The following is a 13,333-nucleotide window of genomic DNA, read 5'->3' as shown; positions in this document are numbered from 1 at the left end:
TATCTTTTGGACGTCGACTTGTGCAGCTTCACTGTAAACACGAAATACACTAGGGCCGGCTCGCATGGCATATTATGTTTTAGGGAGCCGGCTCGCGTAGATCCATCTGCTAAGACATCCGCAAAAGCTGGTGCCGACCAGTGTTGTGGAGTTTCCACTCCACAAATTGGATGATTCCGTAATTATTGCACTTTTTCATGACTCCAGAATGAAATGGGTACAATGCTTCTAGGAATGAATTGAGAATGGCATTCCAAATATATTTACTGAGGGGATGGACCATGTTAAAGCGACAATGTGGTGAATTACGTGAATATAAGCTTGCGCAATGGCCGTTTATTTTAACCTCGAAAAACCTCATGGCTTTCCACTTTCCGCAGATGCCTGTACCGATGACCTGTTTGAGGTCGGTATGTCCCTGTACAATCTTGCATGGGTGTCCTTGAATTAGAGATCACGCCAGTGCACAATTATAGTGTTATTGAGGGCCACCGCACTATCTAGCGGACAAACGGGAAAAAATATGCCATCCCAAAGTGCAAGCGTCTTTTTCACTTTCTGTTCCTCTCTGGTTTACCTTTCACAGGATTTCTGAACACTCGACCACGCTGCACCTTTTTTGCGTATCTTTTCTAGCAGTGCGATTGCCGAAAACACCTCAGATTTGGGTGCGCTGGAGAAGCGGGCTTCCAGGAAACTATAAAGTGCTGCCGAATTGTCTATGGACAGTCACGGACCCTGAATACGTGGAATAACCTAAAAACCACCGTTCCCCTTGTTCATTAGGCCAAAGGTAGAATTTTCATGAAGGCGCAATTGTGCACATGTATATGATATACTTCGGTTGAGATAGAACACAAACGATGCTTTTCTAACAATGAGACACCATATTTAAAGTACCTATTCAAATTTGTCGAGTAATTGGTGAGTCGAATAAAACATTACATTGAATTTATTCATTCAATTCAAAACAAAATAACGAACAAATAACAAATATTTGATAAATATGTTAAACGACCGTCTCTGGTTTGATTCCAAGCGCCAGATTCTTTTGCAGATTTATTTATCTTTCTTGCGTTTTCATATATAGATACGTACATATATACGGCGAATGACTTTCACACTGAAGCCAGCAAAAAAACCGAGTCGAAAGTGTTCATACAATTCTAATTGCAATAAAAAAAGAAATGTGCAAGACCAAAAGCACGGGTATACTTCTTTCTCTGCCTTTGCTGTAGCTTCTTTTCTGAGATCTGAGATAACAAAAGAAAGCATACTAACACTTCTTGAACATTCTTCACTCAGAGCAAGGTTTTTTTGCTGAACGGAGCTCATGTCACGTTCCAGTTCGATATTTTTTCATATACCATGAACGCCTTGAATAACACAGGCAAAATGACTGATGGTAGAAAGTTTTTCCATATACAAAAAAAGTATATTCGCAAGAGAATGTACATTGTGTTCATTGTTTTATGTTTGGATAAAACAATGGATGAAAACAATGAAGAGAAATAGCAATATACTCGAAGAAAGGCCTTCATGATTTTGAGCACTGTGTGTGTGTTATTTCAATAGGCACTGCTGGAATAGACGACATGGTCTTTGTAATGATTTGTGCAAGAAGCCCTATGCAGCTAGAGTAATGAAAGCTAGCTACTGCGTTGGCATTGCATTGGCCATCATTTTGGGTGAGTCCTGAAACATTAAAATCAGTGAATAAATAAAGAAATGACCAACTCAAAGGTGCAAATCTCAAGAATTGATGGACAAATGATTTATATATTTTGTGCTCTCAGGGCCTAAATATGAGGCTAGCATTTGCAGTACAGGCACGAGTGGGAACTTTGTTTTCACTCGTGCCCTTCAAGTTAATCTCCTTCAAGTTACCTTCACTCAATCGCCTCCACCTTCAAGTTAAACCATATTGTTTTGGTCCCTAATAAAGAAACTAACAAAAGTGCATACTCAAAATTTCAGATGGTAGGTGATATTTCAGAACATTTATTCCTATATAATATGGTAATCTCCTTCAAAAAACGCGACTAATAAGAATGTAGGCGCAATAACATATTGCTGCCTTATAAGACATTATAATCGCTAAAAGTAAGAAAAGAAATCGTTGAGGCGTTAATTAAGAAGAAGCAGTGGTCGAGTTATGTAATGAATCGGGCTAGTTCGAACATACTCATGATGGTTAGCGCAAATAGGATACATCAAAAACAAAGTTCACGACACGAGTGCTGTATAACAGCTGAAAGTTTACCGAGAAAAACGTCATCATTCATGTACCGCCTTGAAATGACACAAAAGTCTCACTGCGTGAATCGGTGGTGGGATAGAGAAAGGGCAGTGCAGAATTCTTTGCCTGCCGGTACAGGGTCGCAATTAGGCTCTGTCTCTGAAACCTCATTGCACCAAGATGTTATAGCAGCCTCGTGTATGGGTGACTATGTTTTATTTGCACTTTGTTTTATTACTAATCATGCTGTTGACAAACGCCACCTATGTCGTTTTTGCAGTTGAAAAAGCATGGTGATATGTTTCAAATGTCACTCGAGCTGGAGCGCCATGTCTTATTACGACAAAGAAAATAGCGCAAAAACAAAAGGGTTTGTGAGGTGCTGCGTTGTGCCAACAACATCGAAGAATTCACAAGTTGTAATCCGGACAGTATTAGAGAACTAATAGGTGCGATAACAGGATACCCGCCTTACCAGCTTCACAGCAGTTTTGACAACGGCAGCGCGGATAGAAATCCGCGCAGTCACCTGTGTGGCCTGTGAGCTAGAAGAATAGACAGGCTTACCTTGTTATGTTGTTATCACTAATTTAATATGCAGACGTTTATGAACTGCATGTGTCCACTGTCCTTCAAGGTAAGTTCAGTTTTCTTAAAGAGTCACTTAAGAAGAACATTGACTTGGTTTAGATTCACAAACTGCACTATGAGAACCAGAATTCTAAAAGTTTAACTATTACAAGTTCATTATTAGTGGGGAACATCAAGGTTCAGGTTTAATCTTTATATTTTGCTCTGAAATATTTGTTGATGATATAACAAGTAATGAAATATATTTTTTGTAGTTTCGTGGCGTTGGCTCGATGAAGTTGTCTGAAATACTGTATGCAAAAGTTGTGACACCTCAAGTTATAATGTACTTCTATAATATCGATTGAAAAATATGCAAGAACCAGTGGGTGCCTTCATAAGTTCTTAAGTAAAGTTGTTTGGTGCAAGAATCTCCAGGTGGTGTCACCGCCTACATTTTTTTTTCGCGTGTTTGCTCACTTACTAAGCGACGTGTCGCGGTAAGATTCGCATTCAATGAATTGTAAAATTGTACTTATCTAACACGAAATAAGTAGTTCCGCGATTTAGTGTCCTTTTAAAATGTGCACCCCTTCATTTTTGAAAAATTAAAACGCGTCTTTTGTTGCTACACGGGCTGCGTGAGTAACATGTTTCAGATATAATTGGCTGCGTCAGTGTTGTAGCATCATGACATAACTGTGCATATATAAACGTAGGTCAGAACTTCTTTACAGTTTAAAACTTACCGACTTCGTGGCGCTAGGATTTAAGCGTGTTTTGAGGGATTAATGAAGCTTACGTTGCCGCGGCAGCTGTACTTTTCTACGTCTGTATGACTGCTTCATGCTAAGTAATTGCGGCGCACGAAATCAGGACATGAGTCCTGTGCTTCATTTTATCTCTTCAAGTTTGCCGATAAAAAATGTTTGCACGAGAACAGTCGTGTTTCTCAGCACGCTGATATTTCCGTGTAGCGGTAGCGTGAATGCGCAACTCTTGAAAAATTTCAAATGTTCGAGGGTTAGCGTTTATTCGTGTTTCAGCACAAGAACTTACACAACCTTCTTAATTCCATGAGGTTAATTTGCTTAGAGTGTTTCGATGCTCCTCAAAAGTTGTGGTTTCGCGTTTTTCTTCCATCTTTAACCTTGAATATGTGAATCTTCCACTTATCGAGAGTGCAGAAAGAACGTTGCGCGTTGCTTCAGTATGGTAGTTTAAAGCATTTTTGCTCCCATGCAGCCCTTCAATATAATGGAGTTTTCGCCTTCTTCCTACAAGGCTTTTTTTAGGCAGTAAGACATATCACAATTTTCTTTTTTTCAAACCTTTCGCAGGTGGGGCTAAACCTTGTATATATGTGTATATATATATAAGGGAAGGCATGACAGGTCCGGGTATTTTCTATTTTGAATGAACTTGCAGATAGCACATTTGAAAAGGAAATCGTATTTACTAACGTTTCGGCCGTGGCACGGCCTTCGTCAGAGTACTCTGCTTAGTCTGACGAAGGCCGTGCCACGGCCGAAACGTTAGTAATTACGATTTCCTTTTCAAATGTGCTATCTGCAAGTTCATTCTATATATATATATATATATATATATATATATATATATATATATATATATTATTGAGATCTAACAGACAGCAATGCCAAGGAATGTACAGTTGAAGTTATTAGAACCAATGGAATGTAAATAAGAAGAAAGAAAAGTTGATGAAAAAATAACCAGCCGTGAGCAGGAAATTCACATATAAACCCAAAAAAGTGGAAGGAGGGAAGGCTGCTGTGGTAGCTCAGTGGTTAGAGCATCGAACGCATTATTCGAAGGTCGTAGGTTCGTTTCCTGCTCACGGCTGGTTATTTTTTATCCACTTTTCTTTCTTCTTATCTACACTCGATTGGTTCTAATTACTTCCCCTGTACATTCCTTGGCATTACTGTCTCTTAGATCTCATTAATATTGTGTTAAAACACAGAAAAACGAGCCCTTAGGTATACACTTCTTTCTTTTATTATATATGTATATATATATATATATATATATATATATATATATATTTATATATTGAAACGAACTTTACACACATTAGGGCGCTCTTTTCTGGTGCTGATGTCACTTATTTATTTATTTATTTACAGCATACCGCAGACTCACATTAGAGCCCATGCAAGAGTGTGGGAACAAGAACATGTACTAAAAAATAATCACAATAAATCTGTTGTCAACGCGCGCAAGGTACACACGAAATAAACATCCTCATACAAACAAGTAACATAGCAATTTGTATTCAACAGCATTTTCGCCACATAAATCAGTAACAATTCATAGCCAGAAGAAGACTATGTACACAAAAACTACACAAATACATACTCGCAATATAACACAAGCACAGTCATAGCAGTATTATTACGTTAACACATTTATGTGAACAGCTAAGATTACTAGTTCACGCATTAGCAGTTTATCGCTTGAATAAAAGTAGATATTCGCACATATACGGTTTCATGTTACTGAATTTGCTAAAACGAAACAAAAAGTACCGTACTTATGAAAGAGTCGACTTCTCCGACTGACAGTGCATGAGTCATTCAATTCCCCTTAGTGACCATGTCCCGACTACTTATTTCTCACCTCGTTTAACTGCTTTGAAAATTAGACGCAGTTTGGAAAAATTGAAACACTATAGCAGACATTCATTGTTTTTGTATGTGTGTGTGTGTAATAGTATGCGAACTGTTCAAGCCAGTATGTAGAGGCAGCTGTGCTCTCATATAAAACCTTCTAAATTACACACAGCAGCTTTTGTTCAAGGTGCGAAAATTTCATATGAACCATCAGTAGAGAAGAGAAAATCGCAATATTTTTGCCAGCATGTGCCTCAGACCACATTGTTCAAGGGGTTCTATGTGTCTCTGTTTAGGCAGTCTGGATAGCATTTGGCATGTAATTTGAGATCTGCACTGACAATTCAACCTTATTTCTCACAGCGAAACCATATAAATGTTGCATCTGAACTGTATTTAACTACTGGCACAAACACAGAGGCTTACAAGTAAATTGTGCTTAGTCTAAGGACCCTAAAGGGAAACATTTCACGCAAGAATTATAAGTGTAACGGCAATGCTGAATACGCGAAGATAGTGGGTAGGCAAACAAAATGTCTGCTAAGTAAGTTTTGCTTAACGAAATGCGTGTGTGCAGGACACAGACAAGACATGTATTATGAAACAAGGATAACCATTCGTATTTAAGAAAAACAGCCTTCATTTAAAAAAGACAAACACGCCAAAGAAATATATTGTATTAAAGTTATTCTTCTCTCTACATTTGCAAGTTCAAGATGACGGCCGAAAAAACACAAAGTTAAGTGCGAAGATGTATTGAAGAACGTACACTGATGATGAAGCCGAAGTAAGAAGGGCGACTTAACTTGTGCAACGTAACTGCAGTGATGGTAGACCTATGTCCGTAGTGGGCGTTATCAAAGCCATTATAAGTAAATTATTGAATGGCATATTGTTTTTAGCTTTCCGTTCAAAGGTATACTTTGGCATCATGGTGTGTGAAACGCTTTTGTGAAGTGTACCAAATACAGTGCGTTGCTTTTACAGGTTGGCCCATTTATTAATCATAGATATGAGCAGAGCTTTGATAAAAATGCAGTAATTTATTATAAATGAGAGGGTAACTGAGCTTAAGCGATCACTATGATTGTAGTAAAGAATGAAGTATGAGTATCACTACAGTGATTGTGTTCATTTCTTCCCTAGGTTTTATACCCCAGACGCATGCTACAATTGTAAACGATTTGGAATGCCACCGGTTCGTGCTGCCCACAGTTGTGAGTGCATTAGTCCCTGCTCAATTGCTGTTGAGTGTGAAACTTGGAAGTTCATCCTTGTACGCTAATTCATTGAACAACTATCATTCGCAATGCTCACTACTCCAAAATCTAACTAAATGAAAGAACAGTGGAGTACATTCACGAACTTTCTCATGCGACTCACTAGCAATTAATTTTATTGAGAACGTCCACGATAAAAACAATCGTTTTGACAAGGAGTGTTTGAATAGCGATTGTTCAAACCGAATTTAATACAAACCAAATGTTGATGGTTCTGGACTGAATATGAATTGTTATTTTATACTGTTCCAAGAGTTTTCGAATTGTTCAAACAGTTTCAAATACTACGGCAATTTTTTCATAGCAGCCCCAGAGTGGCAGGATAACAATGTTCAAAAGAACCCCTAAACTCTACATATTATTTGGAACAAATATTCGCAAGCTTCTACAGATGATCATCATGACTACGTCAAACCAACAAAAAATACGCAATCATTTAAACTGGGGCAGGTCATACAAAGCAGCAATAGAGCCTTCCAACATTCACAAATGTAGGCTGAAACATTGCTGCATTATTACGGCAAAGTCATTTATTATCGCATATTGACAGTGACCAACGTCTGTCCGTGCACTAGATCAGTGCCAGCTGTGGCCTTTTTTCCTCACACTACTTCAACGATCACGTGATAGCACAGCGGCGACAAAAAAACAGACAACTACAACAAAAAACAGAAAAACTACAAAGCACATGGCAGTCAGTAACAAAAACTGGATTGCGCTAAAGACAATTTGAAATTTCTATAGTGTTGACTAATTTTTTTTTCTTGTTGGTACTTGGTCAACAGCTTTTGAATCTCCGCCACTACAGCCACAATTCTGTGGCGCTAAAACTGTCTGGCGTCAGTGCGCATTGCATCACACCAGATAGTCAAAAACTCTGGACACTCCACTTATGTATCCCACTTATTCATAGCGTGGCTTTAGGAAGCGAAACGCAATATAATATTAATTAAAGACGCCTTAGTATTGTAACCACTATAGCGTCAGTAGTCTTGTAAGTGCACGAGCTGCATATCCGAATTTCGGCATGATGATAACAAGTCTCAGTGGTGTAAATCGAGAAAAGTCACAAAGGAGGACACAAATTTGTCCATAAGGATCATTTTCGGTTTACAGTAAAACAGGTATATCACTAGGAATAACAAAAATTTATCTAGCAGAGTGTCACAAGCGGTCTAAATTGGCTGCAATATCAGTTAGGCCAATCACAGTGTCGTACCTGATTACGCACACCATTGGCTGCCTTGTGAGTGACGTCGTTAATCCATCACCGCCATGGAGCCGAGCACGCACGCAGCAGTTTTTCTTGAATCTTTCTATTTGAGTTTACCATGGAAAACTCTAGGATAGCGTTGAAAGTGGAAACGTGGGGCAGCTCGCATTCGCCATGTCGATGGTGCAGTCCGGACACACAGACAGACCAGGGAAGCCGAGTGCTGGCAGCAACGGCGTACCTATCATCCGACAGCTTTTCAAGCCACGCTAAATTGTGAACGGGTGTGCAGTTGCCGGTGACGGGCTGATCATGCAAACCACGCCACTGAGTTCACTTGCGATGTTAAACGCTTGCAGTGTCGTTGCGGCGTCTACGTTATATTTGCAGGATGGCGTTCGCTGAGGCTAACGCCCGTTTTCAGGGGAGGTTTCTTCAGCGGCGCATCGGCATAAGCTGCGACACCTATTACCTCCTGCGGTTCAAGAACAATCACTACGAATAAGGAGCACCGAGACCTATTTAACCGCACCCTGTAGCGCTGGTCTAGTGGCTAAGGTACTCGGCTGCTGAACCGCAGGTCGTGCGATCGAATCCCGGCTGCGGCAGATGCATTTCCGATGGAGGCGGAAACGTTGTAGGCCCGTGGGCTCAGATTTAGGTGCAGGTGAAAGAACCCTAGGTGGTCGAAATTTCCGGAGGCCTCCACTACGGCGTCTCTCATAATCAATCATATGGTGGTTTTGGGACGTTACACTCCACATACCAATCAATCAAATCAACTTATTTTAATCAAATCAACAAATTCATGGCTTGCTAATTAGACTTAGACGCTTTCGTAAACCCAAGCCACACGTGTGTCGAACCTGATTAAAAATCACGAAAACAATAACCAATATTTTTAAAAGTCTTCAGCGCCACTTCAAGTTGAAACTATGCAAAACACCGGGGCCACTTGTATAAGCTTTCGCTGATTGACCATTCGTACAGAGTGCTTGAGTGGTGATTTTACCAGAAGAGTGTTTCATGCTGGGGTTCACCAAGACCTATGACGTATTTCCGTCACGAAACTGAGGCCAAAAAATACGCAGAATCGGAAGACAAAAGTTATCGGGAGCCGAATCCCTGACCTCTAGGGCGTTGCGACAGATTGCAGGCACGCTATTTACTGTGCCATGGTTAGATACTTTGAAACTCTTCAAAAGTAAAAGCTTTGCCGCAAAGGTGAAGCAGTGAGCGCGATAGCAACAAATTGAAATGTCACGCACAGAATTAAAAGCAGATTAAAACGTTCTCCATGTTTCTGACGCGCATATGAGGCGCAAAACGTACTCACTGGTACATATGCACGTGAATAAGCATCTCAGTTGTTACTTCGCTCTGTCTCAAAAGCGTGCGCTTTTCGCAAACGAAGATTTCAATGATTGCAGTGACCTTTGTGCGCTCGGTAACTAAAACAGAAACGTTCCAGGTAAAGCAGAGGCCAGCCAAGACGTACTATCCTCTCTTCCTACCCCGCCCCCTCTTCATTAGAGTTCGCGAGGGAGCGTCGCTCCACTCCTCTAAGGGGGGCAAAATACTTCCCGGGTGATTAGAGTGCGCACGGTCACGCGATGTGGTCAGGCGCGCTGATTGCGCCATCTTGCTGGCAACACTGAAAACACGACAGTTCTCCCCTGCATGCTTACGATATAAATAGCTTGTCGTTTGTATGTTGAAGGACATGCTCGTCAGTAGTTCAGTGGTTAACGCCTCGCATTGATGAGGCAGAGGTCCCACGCTTGATTCCGCGTGCCAAAGTCCTTTCCTGGATTCCTTGATTTATTGCGTTTTCTTATATATATATATATATATATATATATATATATATATATATATATATATATATATATATATCATTCAACGTTTTTGGTGCAACACCCTTCTTTTACTTGCAGAACCTCTGCCCCGCCGCACAACACAGGTCAGACTGATGATGATGAGTGTGTACATATGACAAGATGACGCGCATGAATAATGCTCACGCTTATTTCCCCCCCCCCCCACGCTTGAGCGGCCAGCCCGGACGCGTCTTAGACGGAAACGGAACGTCGAACGAATGGCTTCAGACGCGATACGCGGACAATCTCCGAACCACGACAGCGACGATCCGAAGAAATGTCGCTGGGAGTGACACGGTAGTTCACTGGTGACGTTTGTTTGTTGTTTGTATAGGGTCCAATGAAGCGTGACGGAAAGTTATCGCACAATCCTGGAGTACAAATTGGCGTCCAAAGCAACTCTTCATCCCCCGGACAGAAGGAGATGTTGCGATGAGAGCTGTCGTAGCGTTGCTTGCGATTTTGCTAATTGGCTTCTGTATTAGGGCGAGCCCGTGGCCTACATTCCTCGGTACTTGTGATGAACTGCTCTGATACGGTTCCTGAGGCGTCAGTTGGAACATTTAGAAAAGAGATGTCGATGGTGAATGTCGGTGAACGGCCGTACACGATGTAGAAAGGCGAGTAGCCGGTAGTTTTTTGAACAGCGGTGTTATGGGCAAACGTCACAAAAGGCAAAATCGTATCCTAGTTGTCGTGGTTTGGTGCCATGTACATCGATAGCTTATGTGTTAGTGTCCGAAGAAATCTTTCTGTCAGCCCATTAGTTTTTGTTGTGGTAGGCTGACGTCTTCTTATTTACTGCACCACAGGTAGTGAGGAGGGTTTCGATTATGGTGGACAGGAACGTCTTGTGGCGATTACTCAGGAGGACGCGAGGGGCACCGTGACGCAATGAAATGGCTTTGAGAAAAAAGTCTGTGACGTCTGAATCAGAACTTGTGTGTAGTGCAGCAGTCTCTGCGTACCGTATCAGGTGATCGACAGCAGTCGCAATCCAACGATTACCTGCTGGCGTGAAAGGGAGAGGTCCTAGTAGGTCTATGCCAACGATAGTGAAAGGTGTTTCGGGACACGGGATGGGTTGCAAAAGGCCAGCAGGAGACGAAGTTGCTCGCCTCCGCCGTTGACACAGATGGCAAGATGCAACGTATTTGGCCACAAAAGTAGAGATGCCAGGTCAGAAGAAACGTTTCCTGATGCGGCTTTGTGTTTTGTGAAATCGCAAGTGGATTGCACATGGGTCGTCGTGAAAGGCTTCGAGGACTTAGTGATGTAGAGAAAGCGGAAGTACTGGAACCCAGCGGTGTCCATCAGTAGTGTAAAATAACGATGGAGCACTTTGTTATCGAGCTTAAATTAACGTAGTTGTCGGCGCAATCTAGCATTAGGAGTAGGTGATATACCATTTTGGCGTTAAATAATGCTATTGCAATATGGATCATCACGCAGGCGTGTGGTGAACTCGGTGTAGCGATTTGAAGCTGGCGTGTCGTTAACCACAAGTTGTGATAATGTGAGGGGTGACGCAGTGTTTGGCCCACCAGACGAGCAATCACCTGACGTACTCGTTGGTGACAGTAGAAGGGGGCAGCGAGATAGAGCATCTGAATCTTGGTGTCTTTTGCCAGACTTATAGATGACGTCAAAATCGTACTCTTGTAGGCGGAGCACCCAACGACCGAGGTGACCAGACAAGTTTTTCATTGGTGATAGCCAGCAGAAGGCATGATGGTCTCTAATAACTGTGAAGTGGCGTCCGTAAAGATACGGTCGAAATTTTTGTATGGCCCAAACGACAGCGAGGCACTCCTGCTCAGTTATGGAGAAGTTCTGTTCAGAAGCCGTAAGAGCACGACTAGCATACGCTATAACTCTTTCCCGTGAAGTGGCATCCCGCTGTAGAAGAACTGCATCAATGGCATGGCCGCTCGCATCGGTGTGCAGACTAGTAGGTGCGTTCTCGTCGAAATGGCACAGAACAGGGTCAGACGTCAAAGCATTCTTGAGGGCTTGAAAGGCATGCTCGCAGTCGTCGTTCCAAGCGAAAGTTGATCCGGATGTCAGCAGCTTGTGCAGTGGCGACGCGATGGCAGCAAAACGACTAATGAAGCGGTGGAAGTAGGATGCCAGGCCCATGAAACTTCATAGTTGTTTCTGAATTTCTGGCCGAGGGAAGCGTATCACGGCAGCAAGATTGTCGGAATACGGGCGAACACCATCTTTGCTGACAAGGTGGCCCAACACCTTGATGTTCTTGTGAGCGAAATGGATTTCTTTGTGTTTAGCTGAAGTCCAGCGTGAGAAATACACGTCTAAACTTCGTCTAAACAATCAAGATGCTGACTAAAAGAATAGGAGAAAATGACGATGTCATCTAGATAACAGAGACAAGTTTTCCATTTTAGGCCGCGTATAGCTGTGTCAATCATGCGCTAAACATGGCAGGAACATTACATAAACAAAATGGCATCATGTTGAATTCATGCAGCAAGTCTGGTGTTGCAAAGGCAGTTTTTTTTTGTACGCTTCGTGCATAGGTATCTGCCGATAAACAGACCGTAAATCGAGGCTGGAGAAAATTCAGCGCCTTGCAGAGAGTCAAGTGCGTCATCGACTCGTGGGATGGGGTACACGTCTTTGCGCGTGATCTTATTAGGTGCTCAACAATCGACGTGGAATCGCACCGAACCATCCTTCTTTCGGACTAGCAATACAGGTGACGACCACTGGCTGGACGAAAGACGGAAAGCATCTCGTTTGAGCATATCAGCAACGTTGTTCTCGATTATTTTCCGCTCTTCGTATGACACTCGATACGGGTGGCGACGTACAATTATATTGCCTTTCGTTTCCATTCGATTTACGGCGATGGAATTGCGACCTAAAAGCTTGGAATTGACATCAAACGAAGCACTGTGTTTTTGAAGGATACCGAAAAATTCTTGCTCTTGCGCTGACGTGAGATTGGCATTTATTGTGGCTGTTAAAGCAGCCGTTGTAGCATCGTCATCATTACTCGTAGAGAAAGAGGGCGCGTCTGCGTGAAGGGGCACCAAAGAAAGTAGTTCGGTATCTGTGAAGCAAAATACACTGGTGCCCTGGGGCAGTGCAACAGGCAAAGAAGTAGGGTTAACTGTCGTAACTAATGCTCTGCCATCATGAAAGCGCACCAGGCTAGGAGCGATGGTAAGCCCACCAGAGATGTAGCGTCCACACGGTGCCAGGAACACATCACCAGTATCGATCTTCTCTGATGTCAGGGTCAGAATATGCTCATTACCTGGAGGAATAAAACAGTCATCAGCGGTGACGAAGCGCTGGCTATGAGCATCTTCATCGGACGAAAGCGCAGTGTCTGACATGCGAAGACCCTCTGACAGCAAGATATCACGGCTGAAGCTGAGGAGAGAAAGTCCCACCCTAAAATGAGCGGATTAGTACACAATGACAGAACGAGGAACTGTATATGGTGAAGGATGCCCTCAATAAAAACTCGTGCTGTGCCAACACCAGAA

The sequence above is a fragment of the Rhipicephalus microplus genome, chromosome 3 (assembly GCF_043290135.1).
Source record: "Rhipicephalus microplus isolate Deutch F79 chromosome 3, USDA_Rmic, whole genome shotgun sequence".
Lineage (NCBI taxonomy): Eukaryota > Metazoa > Arthropoda > Arachnida > Ixodida > Ixodidae > Rhipicephalus > Rhipicephalus microplus.
The sequence above is the reverse complement of the archived record's forward strand: the minus strand, read 5'-3'. Positions refer to the sequence as shown.